The 17,300-nt window shown below is 43.2% G+C and overlaps 1 long non-coding RNA gene across 1 annotated transcript in view; it reads right to left on the reverse strand.

Moving 5' to 3' along the window:
- Positions 1–2,250: 2,250 nt before the first annotated feature.
- LOC140483885 (uncharacterized) overlaps positions 2,251–17,300 on the reverse strand; it is a 65,498-nt gene continuing 50,448 nt past the window's right edge. Inside the window, exon 3 of the long non-coding RNA XR_011962058.1 lies at positions 2,251–2,653. This is a non-coding gene — a long non-coding RNA (uncharacterized lncRNA). The remainder of the gene's footprint in view (positions 2,654–17,300) is intronic.

Raw genomic sequence — 17,300 nt, forward strand, 5'->3', positions numbered from 1 at the left:
GACAAAAGTAGATGTTGGCCCACCTATTTTATTTTCGGCCATCCTGGCAGTCAAACAATATGATACTTAAGTTGCTACTAATTAGGTAATCAATCCCTTAAAGCAACTTGAGGAAACCTTTCAGTAATGGAGAGCTTTGAGTATCAAAGGGACCCATGCCTAAGGAACCCATTCCTCCCAAACAATCCTCTACTCATCCTGTTTCAAAGGATCCCATGCATGCTATCCCAAAGTATTTAGCAACACGTTGGTTGAGGTATCTGTGTCATTCTGCAGACCCAAATTAATTGACACTAAAGTCGCTGTTTGTTCATTAAGTCCTGCCAGCCCGCCTCATTAAATGTTTCTGCACTCTGAAAACTCAGCAAAAGGTGGCTTCTTAGATGACCTACTGTGGGGATACAGGCCATTTGGCCCAAACCGACCCTCCAAAGAGTAACCCACTCAGACCCAATTCCTTCTGACTAATGCACCTAGCACTATGGGCATGACCCATCCACTTGACCCGCAAATCTTTGGATTGTGGGAGGAAACTCTGTGCAAAGAGTCACCCAAGGCTGGGATCAAACCTAAGTCCCTGGTGCTGTGAGGCTGCAGTGCTAACCACAGACCCACCATGCAGCCGTTCTTAGCTACAGTTCTGTAAACAAAGACAAATTTCCATTTATATAGCAACTCCTATCACCTCAGGAGGTTACAATTGGCTGCCAATGAAGTTCTTTCACTGTTGCAACATAGGAAAATGCAACAGCCAAAACAACAAGCTTCCCAGCTGAAAGAATCTGTTTTTGCAATAGTGATTGGCCTCAACACTGGGGAGCCCTCCCTTGTCATTTTACAAACAGCAACATGGGGTGATGTAGAATCAAGTGCCTCAGTTTAATAGCTCAACTGAATGCAAGTACTCCCTCAGTTCTCTACTGAACTGAAATGTTAGCCAGGATTATGCCATTAAATCCTTGGAGTAGGATAATGAATGCAAAGTCATCTGACTCAAAGGCAATGCTGCTTAACTCTGAGCCAAGGCTAACACTAAGCTGTGTTCTGTGCAGTTTATTAATGGCTGCAATTATATGTTAGAACGTGCATTGAAAATTGAGAATGTAGGTGATAGAGTGAAGAACAAAGGGTAAAGATCTGGTATTGATTTTGCACTTAGGTTGCATACATGTGAGCTAAAGGCTTAACTAAAATACATTTAAACAAAGTTTGTATACAGCCAATGGTCCATAGTGGTCTATTATTTATTGGTGGTGAAACATTTGCACTGACGCTGTAACAACAGAAGGATCATAGATGAGGATGAGTCATCATCTATTCCCAAACTTTATTTTCCAAACCTTAACATAGAACCAGCAGGCAATCTTTTACAGCTCTGTACTAACTAGTTGCAAGACTAAACTGAAAAAGAGAGGGATTTACACTTACATAGTGTGTTTAACAAACCTAACTACCCCAAAGCACGCTATCGCCAGTGGAGCACTTTTGAAATACAGGTACTGCAGTAAGGTAGAAAGTGCAGCAGCAAATTTTTACAGAAGGTAATGTGATGCTTGCAAGATAATCTGTTTTTGGTGATCATGGATGAGGGATAAATGTTGGCCTGTGCACTGGAAGGATTCCCTGGCTCCTTGAAATTGCACAATGTCTATGTAATAGGAAAAACAAGACCTTGAGCTGAAATCTCAACCATGGGACAGCATTTCCAGCAGTGCAGCTCTCCCCCGCGTATTGCACTGAAGATTTGGTCTAAATGGTTTTTGTCCTCAGGCTCTAAAGCAGGACTTTGCACCCACAACTTTCTGAATTGGGGCAAGTGTGCGACTTACTGACCCACGACTGTCAGTCTGTTTTCCCAATGTCAGTAATTAGGAGTAGGCTGCACCATCAGGATCATTGTTGTGTAAGGCGATGGTTCAGGAGGGGTCAATGTTGCATTAAGCTTCACCCATGCTGATAATGCCACACACTGTTTGATGGCAACAATGGAGGTCAACGCAAAGTCCCGAGAGGAGAAGATGTGTTCTGCACAGCTTCTGTGAGTGCTAAGTAATTATGCCCAGCAGGTTCATTTATATGAGACCAATTGCTATCATTCAATAAACTACTTATTTGCAAAATAAGTGCCTCTCCCGTTTAGACTTATCAATGATCTATCCTCTATTACCAATAATTAGACAGAATCAATACTCAACTAGAGAACTGAATTAGCTTTATTGTCACATGTACTCAAATGAATACAGTGAAAAGTTTATAAGTAGCCACTCTCAGCACCATCTTACGTCCAGAATACCTAGGTACAATGCTTAGTTACAGAATAGAGAAGCAAGGAAATGAGAAAATGAGGAATGTAGGGATATTTGTTGAGGGCTGTCCCAAACAGCTCCATGACACGGACTCCGTGCTTACGGTCTGTTCCCTGGGACACACGCAGAGACAAACATCCATTGCACCTGGAGGACCATCAACTCGGTGAAAGATGCTGTTTGGTCTGCTCGAAACTTGCTGGTCTTCCAGTTGAAGGAGTTGACCCCAACCAAGTGTTGCGGACTGGCACATTCCAAGCTCCAGGACTACGTGCTGAGGGATGCAGTTAAGCTTGGGGCAGCTGCCGCCAAGGCGCAGTGGGGAAAGACCACCGTGTAAGGTCTTCCTGCCAAAGAAAAACAGGGGTCCATTCAGTAATTGAGCCCTCAGCAAAATGCCAAGAGGTTGATTGTAAATATAGAGAATGGTGAACATCAAAGCTTAATTTGTTCTCTGTAAGTGAAGAGAGTATAGATCTGGATGGCTTCATTAACTGTACATGGACATAAGGATTGATTTTTATGAAGAAAGCTTTTTTTTGCATAAAAAATAGAGACATAAGGCAAAAAAACGTAAATTACAGGTATACACAGTCCAGCTATAGGTGAGGGAAACAGGTAGCAAAGCAAAATTAACATCATCACAGTTTCTCTCCAAAGGCTCTCTGGGTCGGTGGGATGGGGGGTTCCATATGGTTTGACTACTGGCATTAGTAACTGACATCCTTGCTTCGAACACTGGTCACTGCCATCCCCGTCTCAGGCATTGGTCACTGATGTCTCTGCATCGAGTTGCCGAATGTCGACCCGGCTTCTGAGGCCGGGGCCAGGTGTCCAAGGCAAAGACGAGGGAGAGGAGGGAGGAGAGAGGGAGATTAAAAAAAAGGAAAATGAAGAAAATTGTCCAGAGCAGAGGAGCTCCGACTGGAGTGACCGACTCCACTGTCATCTTACCCACTAGGAGAAAGGGAAGATGGTTGGCAGTGAACTATCCAAGCCAGAATACAACAACTGTCTTTGGTACTGACTGTTTGATGTTGGAGTTTTGACCGACTATGTTCCTGTGAAGTACCTTGGAATGTTTTATGACATTTAAAGGCATGATAGAAGTGCAAGTTATCAATGTGTTCCTGATGCCATTTGGAAGATCATGTAAATGCTAGTGACTTAATGCTCCAAATTGCTAATGATGATATACATATCAACTAACCAAGCCTGACAGTGAATGAATCTGAATTTATGAAGCATTTGTAAATTGCACAAATAATGATAAATTGATAGGCTAATCATGGAAGTAAATCACATCCAATGGGTTTTTCTGCATAATTCAAAAATAAATACAATAAGATAATGTTTCTTTTATGTCTGTAGTTGCTTTATCAGATTTCTATTGATTCTATTGAGTCATCTACTCCCCTAGCAATGAAAAAAGATGTAACTTAATATCAGGGAGGCCCTCATGGAGAGAACGTTTCAGTGCTGGAAACACATTTGTACAGTTTAGGCTGTTTGAAGTGCTCTTTAACATGTCCCACAGACAATCGTGCCAATCCTTGTTGAATGTTCTTTGCTTCACATAGTAACACATGCCATAGCAGGATGTTCTTCATCAAATTTCACTGATACATCAACTTTTAGAAAGAGACAAAAGAAACTGCAGATGCTGGAATTGAATCCAATTGATAGCTGGAAGGAAGGGCAGTCAGATTAAGGCAACAAACAGCCTAGAGAACACAACACTGAATTCTCCAATTTCAAATAGCCTCCCTTCCCAACCCCTGACTCCCTTCCCAGCCCCTCCCCCTCCCTTCCAGCCCTCTGACCGACCCATCCTTCCAGCTACCAACCGGATTAATTCTTCCCATTCACCAACCAGGCCATACCCTACACCTGCGTTCACCTATAACTAACCCACCATTCTACCCCTCTCCCCACCCAAAACCCTCCCCCACCTTTATCTGCAGACCCCCTTACACCCACCCCTAGTCCTGGAGAAGGGTTACATCCGAAATGTTGACTTCTCCACCTCCAGATGCTGCCTGACTGGCTGTATTCTTCCAGCCTCCTGCTTGTCTAACTTTTAGAAAGAGCTACCTAGTTGATCCAGCTTCTCCTCCCCAATCCTAGAGTCATGCAGGTTTTGCATTTTTAAGTGTCTATCTACTTCCCTTCTGCAACTTTCCATTGAATCTGCTTCCCTCACCCTACCCTTCCAAGCACTGCGTTCTCAGTCATAACTCACTACTTAAAACAAAATTCTCCCTGTCTAACTCCACAACTGTTTTTTTCACCAGTTTCCCTCAGTCTCTGTCCTTTTGGTGAGATTCCCCCTCCAACCCGTCAAAGAGAATGATTTTCGAAAAAACCCCTATAATTTCATGAAATTGTAGAATGTTTGCAACACAGAAGCAGGCCATTCAGCCTGTTGAGTCATGCTGGCTCTCTTGTAGGAGGAATTCACTCATTCCATTCCCTCACCTTCTCCCCGCAGCCCTAAAAAATTCCTGTCTTCAGGCACTTGGCCAATTGTCTTTTGAAAACCACAATCAAATCTTCCCACATCCTATCATTAGTCAAAATTCTAAATTCTCTGCACGCAAAAGCAAATTTTCTAATTTTGCCTTCATTTCCTTTGCTTCTCATCTTTGGTGTTGAAAGGAAAAGTTTCTCTCTCCCCTGTGATTTTGGCAAAGTCGATCACATCTCCCTCTCTCCAAGGCAATGAAAACTCTAATGTGTCCGCAAAACTGTCACCCCTTGTCCTTGGAAGCATTTTTGAAACCTCTCTATTCCCTTGACGTCTTACCTAAAGGCCAATACTCAAAATTGAACACAATACTCCAGATGAGGCTGAGCCGGTGTTTCATTAAGGATCATCGTAAGTCCACTGCCTTTGTAGTTTAGGCAAACACTTTATCAAACACTAGGAGGGAGCTGGAAATTAATGAAGGTGAACACGCTGAAAGATTAAAACAGAAATCCCAGCAGAGAGAAGAGCAGAGCTTCTTCAAGGTGGAAGAAACCTGTATACTTCAACCCAGACTGGTCAGCAAATTGAGAGAAAACATTTGCTTCAACAAGTTGGATATGAACTTCAGACAAGTTCTGAAGAAGAGTCTTATTGCACTCAAAATATTGACTTAGAAGCTGCTAGACCACTGAGTTTTCCTCGCCTTTCTGTTTTTATTTCAGACGTGCGGCAACTACAGTATTTTTGCTTTTGTCTGTAGTTTATGTCTTTGTTTATGGAAGCCAGGGTTCCTTTTTTTTTTCATTTTCCTGTTTTGTTCTTTCCTTATTCTTCTTATAAAAATGTACCTTTTCACCCATCTCTGTATAAACATCAGTTGACATGCACCCACCCATTCCACCAGGCATTCCACATCATCTAGATGTCTTTTACTCTCCTTCTCCTCGTTCACAACCTTCTTTCAAATTGTAACTCCATGCAGCAAGTTGAGGTCAATAATATCAGAAAAGGCAGTAGTGTGGTGCTAGACGGATAATGAACACTATTCCCTAGTCTGAAAAACAACCATTCACCAATAGTTTCAGATTGCTTAAATCAGCTATGCATCCAGAATGCCTTTTATTCTATGGGCTTCAACTTTGCTTGCAAGACCATGATGTAACACTTTCCACTTTTGGAAATCCACACACACCACATGAAATAACTCCACAGAGGCCCAATATTCCGTCACCAAGTCACCCTTTGTTTCCACATGCGCAGCGCTTGCTTGACATCGGCCCAGCTCCCTCAGAGCCAACTCTCGTGGTGAATAGAACCTCTGACATTCCTGTTTATATCTGTCAGCCAGCACTCCCTGATTGGACCAGATTAACAGCCCCAGTCAGGGAACTCACATTCCATGAGGTCCATGTGGCTGGCATCATTACAATCAATGCACCAAATCAACAGCATTATTCAAACCAAGCCTCTTTGTTGCTACATCAAAATACCTCAAGCACCTCCAAAATGATTTGTCTTTAACAAATCTGTGCTGACTTTCGTTAATTAATTCATATTTGTCTAAGTGACTATCTTTTTGTTTTGCTTTCCCTCCAGTTAAACTGTCAGGTCTGTAGTTGCTGTGTTTATCCTCACACTCTCTTTTTGAACAAATGTGCAACATTTACAATTCTCCAGTCCACTGGCACCATCCACAAACAATTGGAAGATTACAATCAGTGCTTCTGCGTTTCTGTCAGTAACCTCTGATGTACCCTCTTCAGTCCTGGTTACTTATCAGCTTTAATTAACTTTCTAATACCGACATTTCATGAAAATTTAGCCCACCCAATGTCTCAATGGCCTTCTCTTTCATTATCACTTTGGCAGCATCTTTTTCCAACAAAAACAACAAATACAAAATTATTAATGTAGCATTTCACCATACTGTGTGCATCCATGTCATAGAGTCATACAGCATGGATACAGACCCTTCAGTCCAACTAGTCCATACCAACCATTTTGCCAAACCAAACTAGTCCCATCTGCCTGCATTTGGCCCATGTCCCCTCAAATCTCTCCTCTTCACACACCTCCAAATATCATTTAATGTTGTGACTATACCTGCATCCATCACTTCCTCTGGCAGTTCATTCCATACATGAATCACACTCTGTGTAAAAACATTCCTTCTTGCCTCCTTTTTAAGTCTTTACCCTCCCACCTTAAAAATACACCCCCTAGTTTTGAACTCCCACACCTGAGGGAAAGGACCCTTGCTATTGACCTTATCTATGCCCCTCATGATTTTATAAATCTTTATAAGGTCACAGCTGAACCTTCTACTCTCCAGTGAAAGAAAGTCCCAGCCTAGTCAGCCTATTCTTATCTGTCAAACCTTCCACTCCTGGCAACACCATGGTAAATCTCTTCTGAACCCTCTCCAGTTTGATTTATGGGCGGCATGGTGACACTGTGGTTAGCACTGCTGCCTCACAACGCCAGAGACAGGGGTTCAATTCCCGCCTCAGGCAACTGTCTGTGTGGAGTTTGCACATTCTCCCCGTGTCTGTGTGGGTTTCCTCTGGGTGCTCTGGTTTCCTCCCACAGTCCAAAAATGTGCAGGTAAGGTGAATCAGCCATGCTAAATTGCCTGTAGTGTTAGGTGTAGGGTTATGGGTGGGTTGCTCTTCAGAGGGTCGGTGTGCACCTGTTAGGCCAAAGGGCCTGTTTCCACACTGTAAAGTAATCTAATAATATCCTTCCTATAACAGGGCAGTCAGAACTGGAAACAGTAGTACAGAAAAGTCCTTAACAACATCCTGTACAACCTCCCATGACATTCCAACTCTTATACTCAAAGGCCTGAATATTGAAAACAAGCATGCTAAATGCCTTCTTAAGCACCGGCCTACACGACACAAATTTTAAAGAATTATGTACCTGAACCGCTTGGTCTCTCTGTTCTGTAACACTATCCAGAGCCCTACCATTAATTGTATAAGTCCAGCCATTGCTTGTTTTACCAAAATGCAATGCCTCACATTTAGAGTCATAGAGATGTACAGCATGGAAACAGACCCTTCGGTTCAACTCATCCATGCCGACCAGACATCCCAACCCAATCTAGTCCCACCTGCCAGCACCCAGCCCATATCCCTCCAAACCCTTCCTATTCATATACCCATCCAAATGCCTCTTAAATGTTGCAATTGTACCAGCCTCCACCATATCCTCTGGCAGCTCATTCCATACACGTACCACCCTCTGCATGAAAAAGTTGCCCCTTATATCTTTCTCCTCTCACCCTAAACCTATGGCCTCTAGTTCTGGACTCCCCGACCCCAGGGAAAAGACTTTGCCTATTTATCCTATCCAAGCCTCTCATAATTTTGTAAACCTCTATAAGGTCACCCCTGAGCCTCCGACGCTCCAGGGAAAACAGCCCCAGCCTGTTCAGCCTCTCCCTGGAGCTCAGATCCTCCAACCCTGGCAACATCCTTGTAAATCTTTTCTGAACCCTTTCAAGTTTCGCAACATGTTTCCGATAGGAAGGAGATCCACTTCTCAGCACATCGAGCCAATTAATCAAGATCTCTTCGTAATCTTACATAACCTTCTTCACTGTCCTCCTTTTGACCCCTATTCTTCCATTTTTGCTATTTAGTTGCCTATAAAAAGATATTTGTATTCCTCATTGCATTACCTATATTTGGGACAGCACAGTGGTTAGCACTGCTGCCTCAGCGCCAGGGACTCGGGTTTGATTCCAGCCTTGGGCTACTGTCTGTGTGGAATTTGCACACTCTCCCTGTGTCTGTGTAGGTTTCTGCTGGGTGCTTCAGCTTCCTCCCACAGTTCAAAGATGTACAGGTGCGACGAATTGGCTGTGCTAAATTGCCCTTAGTGTTCAGGGAGGTGTTGGTTAGATGTACTAGTCATGGTTAAATATAGGGTAGAGGGAATGGGTTGGGTTTGCTACTCTTCAGAGGGTCAGTGTGGACATGTTGGGCCAAAGGGCCTGTTTCCCCATTGCAGAGATTCTATGATACCAGTCACTTCTCAAACTCTTCCTTTGCCTCACTCTGATTTTCTGCAGCCAAGGAAAGGCGATATATTTCCAAGTCAGGGAGTTGAGTAGCACAGAGGAGAACTTGAAGGTGGTGGTGTTCCCATGTATCACTGCCTGTGTCTTTCCAAATGGAGGTGACTTTGGGTTTAGAAGGCGCTGTCATAGGATCTTTGGTGAATTTCTGCAGTGAATCTTGTAGATAGCACACGCTGCTGCTACTGGATTTTGGTGATGGGAAGAAATGGATGCGTGTGGATGTGGTGTCAATTAAATGGGCTGCTTTGACCTGGATGGCATCAAGCTTCTTGAGTGTGGGCAGCCCTAACTGCACTCATCCAGACAATTGAGGAGTATTCCACCACACCCCTGACTTGTGTCTTGTGGATGGTGACAGGCTCTGGGGAGTCAAGAGGTGCATTACTCACAGCAGTCTCCTAGCCTCTGACCGGTTCTTATAGCCACAGGGTTTATATGGTGAGTCCAGTTGAATTTCGGGTCTATGGTAACCCCAAGGATGCTGACAGTGGGGGTTTCAGTGATGGTAACACCATTGAATGTCAAGGGGTAGTAGTTAGATTGTATCTTATTGGAGATGGTCAAAGCCTCGCATTTGTGTGATGTAAATGTTACTTGCCACTTGTCAGCCCAAGCCTGGATATTGCCCAGATCTTGTTGCATTTGGACATGGACTGCTTCAATATCTGAGGAGTCACGAAAGGTGCTGAACATTGTTCAATCATCGGCTAACACCCCCACTTCTGACCTTATGATGGAGGTAAGGATATTGATGAAGCAGCTGAAGATGGGTTGGGCCTAGGACACTACCCTGAGGAACTCCTGCAGAGATGTCCTGGAGCTGAGATGACTGACCCCCAACAACCACAATCATCTTCCTACCGTGCCAGATATGACTCCAACAAATGGAGTGTTTGCCTCCAATTCCCATTGATTCTAGTTTTGCTGGGGCTCCTTGATGCCACACTTGGTCAAATACAGCCTTGACATCAAGGGCTGTCACCTCTGGAATTCAGCTCTTTTGCCCATGTTTGAACCAAGTCTATAATAACATTAGGGGCTGAGTGGCCCTGGTGGAACCCAAACTGGGCGTCACTGAGTAGATTATTGCTGAGCAGGTGCTGCTTAATAACTCTATTAATAACACCTTCCATCACTTTACTGATGATCGGGAGTGGATGGATGACGTGGTAATCGACTGGTATTTCAGTGCTATTGAATGGCAAAGAGCAATGGTTACATTCTCACTTGTTGAAGATGGTCACTGTCTAGTACTTAGTCATAGAGTCAACAAAACTTACAGTACAGAAACAGACCTTTAGTCCAACCAGTCCATGTCAAAAGTAATCCTAAACTAAACTAGTTCCACCCGCCTGCTCCTGGTCCATTTCCCTCCAAACATTTCCTACTCACGTAGTTATCGAAATGTGTTTCAAACATTATAATTGTAATTGTATCAACAACCACCACTTCCTCAAGAAGTTTATTGCACAGGTGAACCACAGTCTGTGTAAGACATTTTCCCCTCATGTTCCTTTTAAATCATTCTTTTCTCACCTTAGAGCTAGTCTCGAAATCCCCCATCTTGAGGAAAAGACAACTACCATTAACTCTATCTATACCTTTCATTATTTTATAAACTTGTTGCCTCTCAACCTGCTACACTCCAGTGAAAATAATCCCAGCCTATCCAGCCTTTCTTTATACCTCAAACCTTCCCTCCCGGCAACATGCTGGTAAATCTCTTTTGAACCCTCTCCAGCCTAATAGTATCCTTCATATAACTGGGCGACCAAACTAGACACAGTACTCCAGAATGAGGCCTCACCAACATCCTGTACAACCTCAACAAGATGCCCCAACTCCTATACTCAAAGGTCTGAGCAATGAAGGCAAGCGTGCCAAACTCCTTTTTAACCACCCCAATCTTTGTGTGATGAAAACGCCAAAGAATGATGTACCTGAACGCCTAAGTCCCTCTGTTCTACAACACTACCCAAAGCCAAACCATTGTTTGTTGTACCAAAATGCAACACCTCACATTTATCCAAGTTGAACTCCATCTGTCATTTCTCAGTCCATTGACCCATTTGATCAAGATCCCTTTGTAATCTTAGAAAAATGCCCGAAATTCTCAGATATGGTGAGTTAGCATGAAAGGGGAATTGAGACCTTGGGCAAAAGAGCCATAATCTTGTTAAATGCAAGGGCAGACTTGAGGGGCTGAACAGCCTTCTCTTGCTCCTATTACCTATGTGTTTATGTTCTTATGAGACTGACTGCCCTTGACATCAAGGCCACATTTGAGAGAGTGCGGCATGAAGGAGACCTAACAAAGGTGTCATATAAATGACAATTGGCACTTGTGAGCTAAAACCTGAATATTGTCCAGGTCTTGGTGCACTTAGACATGAATGGCTTCAATATCTGTGCAGGCTTGCTTTTCAGACTGGAGGCCTGTGACCAATGGTGTATTACAAGGATCAGTGCTGGGTCCACCGCTTTTGTCATTTATACAAAAGACTTGGATGTGAACATAGGAGGTATTGTTAGTAAGTTTGCAGATGACACCAAAAATGGAGGTGTAGTGGACAGCCAAGAAGGTTATCTCAGAGTATAATGGGATCTTGAACAGATGGGCTAATGAGCTGTAGAGTGGCAGATGGAGTTTAATTTAGATAAACGTGAGGTGCTGCATTTTGGAAAGGGAAATCAGGACAAAGCTTATACACTAAATGGTAGGGTAATGGGCAGTGTTGCTGAACAAAGAGACCTTGGAGTGCATGTTCATAGTTCCTTGAAAGTGGAGTCGCAGGTAGATAGGATAGTGAAGTTGGCATTTGTTATGCTTTCCTTTATTGGATAGTGCATTGAGTATAGGGATTGGGAGGTCATATTGCGGCTGTACAGGACGTTGGTTAGGCCACTTTTGGAATATTGTGTGCAATTCTGGTGTCCATCCTATAAGAAAGATGTTGTGACACTTGAAAGGGTTCAGAAAATACTTGCAAGGATGCTGCCAGGATTGGAGGAGTTGAGCTATAGGGAGAGGCTGAATAGGCTGGGGCTATTTTCCGTGGAGTGTCGGAGGCTGAGGAGTGACCTGAAAGAGGTTTATAAAACCATGAGGGGCATAGATGGGGTAAATAGACAAGGAATTTTTCCTGGGTGGGGGAGACCAGAACTAGAGGGCAGAGACTTAGGGTGAGAGGGGAAAGATTTAAAAGGGACCTCAGGGACAACATGTTTCACATGGAGGGTGATACATATGTGGAATGAGCTACCAGAGGAAGTGATGGAGGTTGGTACAATTATAGCATTTAACAGGCATCTGGATGGGCATATGAATAGGAAGGGTTTAGAAGGACATGGGCCAAATGCTGGCAAATGGGAGTAGATTAATTTAGGATATTGGGACATGGGCATGTTGGATTAAAGGGTCTGTTTCCATGCTGTACATCTCAATGAATCTATGACTAACACTGTGCAACACTGTGCAATCATCAGCGAACAGCTCCACCTTTGACCTTATGTTGGAGAGAAGCCATTTATGAAGTAGTTGAACATGCTTGCATCTCAGACAGTACTTGAGGATCTCTTGCAGATTTATCCTGGAGCTGAGATGTGACCTTCACCATCTTCCTTTGTGCTAGATATGATGCCAACCAGTGAAGAGTTTTCCCCTGATTCCCATTGACTTGACTTTTGTTAGGTCTCCTTAATGCCACACCTTGTCAAATATGGCCTTGATGTCAAGGGCAGTCGGGTCTCATTGACGTCATAGAATCCTTACAGTGTAGAAACAGGCCATTTGGCCCAACATCAGTATTTCAAAGAGTATCCCACCCAGACCCATCCTCCTACCCTATAACTCTACATTTACCCCTGATTAATGCACGTAATCCACATATCAATGAACATATGGGCAAATTAGCCAATTCACCTAACCTGCACATCTTTGGATTGTGTGAGGAAACCGGAGCACATGGAGGAAACCCACGCAGATACGGGGAGAATGTGCAAACTCCACACAGACAGTCATCTAAGGCTGGAAAAGAACCTGGTTCCCTGGTGCTGTGAGGCAGCAGCGCTAACCACTGAGCCACTGTGCCGCCATCAAAACACAAAAATGTCAGAAATAGGATTAACGGAAAGCCATTCAGCCCCTCAAGCGTGCCCTTGCTTTTAACAAGATTATGGCTTATCTGCCCCACACGTCAATTCTTCATTCATGCTAGCTCAGCATAGCTGACAACTCCATGGTATATCAAAAATCCATCAATATCCTCTTTGAATAGAGAATTCCAAGCATCCCGTGCCCTCTGGGAGAAGAAATTCCGATGTATCTCAGTCTTAAATGAGTTTCCCTTTTTTCTTTAACAATGACGAAGGATCTGTTTCCGTGCTGAACATCTCTGACTCTATGACTCTTTGTTTGAGATTCTCCCACTAGTCGAAACATTCTCTCAACACATATCCTGTCAAGGACTCCTCAGAGTCGTGTATGTGTCAATAAGATCACCCCTTACTTTTTAAAACTCTAATGAATAAAGACTTATCCCGTTTAGGCACTTTTGATAAATCATCCCGACAGCAATCAGCCCAGGGATCTCTTTTGAACAGCCTCCAATGCCAATACATTCTTTTTTTTTAAATACAGGGAATCAAAACTGCAGACAGTGTTCCAGGTGCGACCACAAACAACACCCTGCACAGTTGTAACAAGACTTCCCTGTTTTTAAACTCCAGTCGCGAGCAATAAAGGGCAAAATTCCATTTACTTTCTTAGTTACTTTCTGCATCCGCATGCTAACTTTTCATGTTTCATGGCAACACCCAGATCCCTTTGTGCTGCATATTTTTGAAGTCTCTCCTCCCATTTAAAAACAGTCTGGCTTTTGATTATTCCTCACAAGTGGATGACCTCACACTTTCCGACATAGTTAAAAAAAACCCATTAGCCAACTTTTTGCCCATTCACTCACCCTATCTGTAGATGCTCACAGATTCCTTATGTCATCATTACAACATGCCTTCCCATATAGCTTCATTTCATCTCTAAATTTGGATACATACATGCTGCCTCCTCCTCCAAGCTCGATAATGACTAATTGAGGCCCTCGGACTGACCCTTGTAGAACTCTACTCGCTAACTCTTTCCATCCTGACAAAGACGCCATGTTGCTTTGTTTTCTGTGTGTCAACCAATCTGCAATCCATTACCTACCCCTTTAGTCCTGCTTTCCGTCTCCCCCCCCTTCTCAAACAGGGGAGTCCCATCAGCAGTTTTCAATCCATTGGTACTCTCCCAGAATCCAGTGAGTTCTGAACTATTTCAGCCAATGTCTCCCACTATCTCTGCAGCCACTTCCTTGGATATAGGCCGTCAGGCCCTATTACTTGTTTGCCCTTAGTTCCATCGGTTTGCCAAATGCAGTCATGCTGAAGGTGTTTACAAAAGCTTTTTTCTCACGAGCATCTTGCTTATCTGTTATTTTTAGGATGTTGATTCTGTCCTCCACGAGAAGACTGGTTTAAATGATCTGTCATTTTCTGTTTCCTGTTGTCAATTCCCCAGTTACATTCTCCACACTTTCTTTAGCTACTTTTTTTAAAATATATACTCATAGAAGTGCTTGCTGGTTGTTTTCATATTAACTTTTACTTCCATAATCATTTTTCTCCCTCTTTATTAGCTTTTTATCCACAGTTAGTTCCTGAGAAGAATCCCAATCCTTAGGGATATCATTAGTTTTTGCCACCTTGTTAGCTTTGACTTTTGATTGGATACTTTTCTTGACTGCCTTTATTAACCACGGTAGTCCAATCTTCTTATCAATTCCTTCATTTCAACCAGAATAAATTTTGCTGAGTGTTTTAAAATATCTGCTTAAATGTTTGCTACTATTTATCCAAAGCCATTATCCCAGCCTGCTTTTAGATAACTCTTCCTTCATATACCTGCCATTTGCCCTGTTTAAGTTGAGGACACTGGTTTCAGACCCAAGTTCATCTCCCTCAAACTGAATTCGAAATTCTATTGTTTTGTGATTTTTAACCCCTAAAATATCCTTAAATACAAGATCTCTTATTATTCCTACTTCATTAGAATTAGAAAAATTAGGTTTTGTTGTCACATGTACTCATGTTAAAAGATATTCATTACAATCCTTCTACAGACTGTCGTCACTCCACACTGGTGATTCCACTCATGGTCTCGCTCTCTCCCAAATTGGGCCAACCCCAACTGGACTCACCTAGGCCCAAGCCCACTGACCGCCAGCTACCCAGCTCTGGGCACCCAGCCTGCTGGCTGCTCCACTCTGCTCCAGGTCTGCCAACGACTGGCCATCCTCCTCCACTCCGGCCCACCAATTATCCCACTCTGAGCCTTCAGCTGCTACAACACTCTGATGCCATCACTGCCACTCTGTCTGCAAGGTAAGTTACAAAATTCTAAAAAAAGAGAACGAGAAAAGGGAAAAGAAGAGAAGTGGACAGAAAGGATGAGCTGTGGGCTGAGCTCGGACGCTGCCTACCCTGTGCCAGCCATCTTGGAATTACCCATGTCTACATCTAAAAATCCCAGGGTAGTTTCTGAACTTACTACACCGTTGGTGACAATCTTCGAGCATCTCACTGATCATTGAAATTGGACTGATTGGGCAGTAATTGCCTGGGCTGGATTTTTTGAGTACAGGATACACCTGGGCAATTGTCCACATGGTTGGGTAGCTGTATTGGCTAAGGGCACTGCAAGTTCCAGAGTCTTAGGTACTATTGCTGGAATGTTGTCAGAGCCCATTGTGTTTGCAATATCCAATGCCTACAGCTGTTTCATGATGTCATGTGGAGCGAATCAAATTGGCTGAAGACTGCCATCTGTAATGTAGGAAACTCTGCAGGTCTTGGTCTTACAGTGCTTCAGTTAGTGCCATGGTTTGGTCTTATATCCCTCTATTCCCTTCTCCCTCTTGAACACTGTAAGCTCCCAGTTAATGAATCAATGTTACCTACTTTGACTACTCTGTAGGAATGAGCTCCATGTTCTTACTGGTCAATGCAAAAGCATTCCTCTTATAAAAGTCACGAGTAGAGAAAATTTTACAAGGATGATGCCAGAAATTAAGGTTTATAACTTAACAGAAGAGTTGTGATCTCTTCTGTTGAGATAGGTTGGCTGAAGAGGCTCAAAGAACTTAGTCCAGCTGCCTGTGCTATCGCATGTAATTCCCAACACAGGTCGGTTCTGCTATAATGCGACAGTTGCGTCCCTCTGCAACCTTGGACTATAAAAAGTCGAGCTATGTAAAACCACGATAGAAAAATCGTGCTGTAGAAGATCGATATGGAATATTACAATGCCCATTTAGTGGAAAGTTCACGTTATCCAAATAGCGTCCCCAACTCATCAACCGTGTTACAGCCAATTAATGTTAATGAAATGCGTGTTATAACAAAAGGATCTGGTAAATGTCATATTAGACAAACTAGTGCCTTTCTTGTATTGTGAAGTGTACTGTGAAAATGACGATTGAATGTTCCTAGCAGAGGGCTTAATGTTTTCATTAAGCAAGCAGACATGGAGCTTTGGGTTGTTGCAGACATTCATAAAGTCATGGATAGAAATAAAGAGATATAAAATGTTCCTTGTATCAGCTTTATCTCACAAAGAGCCTATTAATTTTATACAGTGGGTAAACAATATGGCCATTAAACCTTGTGCATGGATGAAGTTAGCTTGCTCTCAGCTTCGTTAATGTCAGGATAAATTAATGATTCAGTTCAGTCAAAGGAAGTATGGATCAGAGGTATCAGTGGTGCAATGATGTAAGATTATCTTCAGCCCACACTCCCATAGAGTGGAGCATCGCACTTCATTTATGAATTTGATCAGTGCCCAGTGGAACAACATGTTACAAAATGCAACATCACATGAGAGAGGGGCATCGCAGATGGCGCTGTTAGCGCTGAATCCAGTTGGGGTTATGAGAATAATGACAACTTTTGTTCCGATTCAAAGTTTTCGCTGATGTCAGTCGACATTTTTCAAAATGATTCCTTTTTTTAAAAAAAGGTAATTAATTTGTGTTGTATGGGTGTCACCCATCCCTAGTTGCCTTTAATAAGATGATGATGGTCAGCCTTTTTTCAATTAGTGCAGTCTGTTATGATGAAGATGCTTTCTCAGTGCCACTAGCTAGGGAGTTCCAGGATTTTGACTCAAAGGTGATGAAGGAATGACAACATACAGACTGATTAATGAGAGAAAACCTTGCAGGAGGTGGCGTTCATCAGATCAGCAAAGCTTGAGCACTTGCCGGGCATCCTGAGGCTCCTCGCCAGTAAACACATTTTAATTTTGAGCCACTGCATCTCCAGCCTGTGTGTACCCCCGTTCATGAATATAGCTATTGTTGGAGGTGCCTGGAGCTGCCACATGGTTCTGCTAGAATCC

This window comes from Chiloscyllium punctatum, chromosome 12, assembly GCF_047496795.1.
Source record: "Chiloscyllium punctatum isolate Juve2018m chromosome 12, sChiPun1.3, whole genome shotgun sequence".
NCBI classification, from domain to species: Eukaryota; Metazoa; Chordata; class Chondrichthyes; order Orectolobiformes; family Hemiscylliidae; genus Chiloscyllium; species Chiloscyllium punctatum.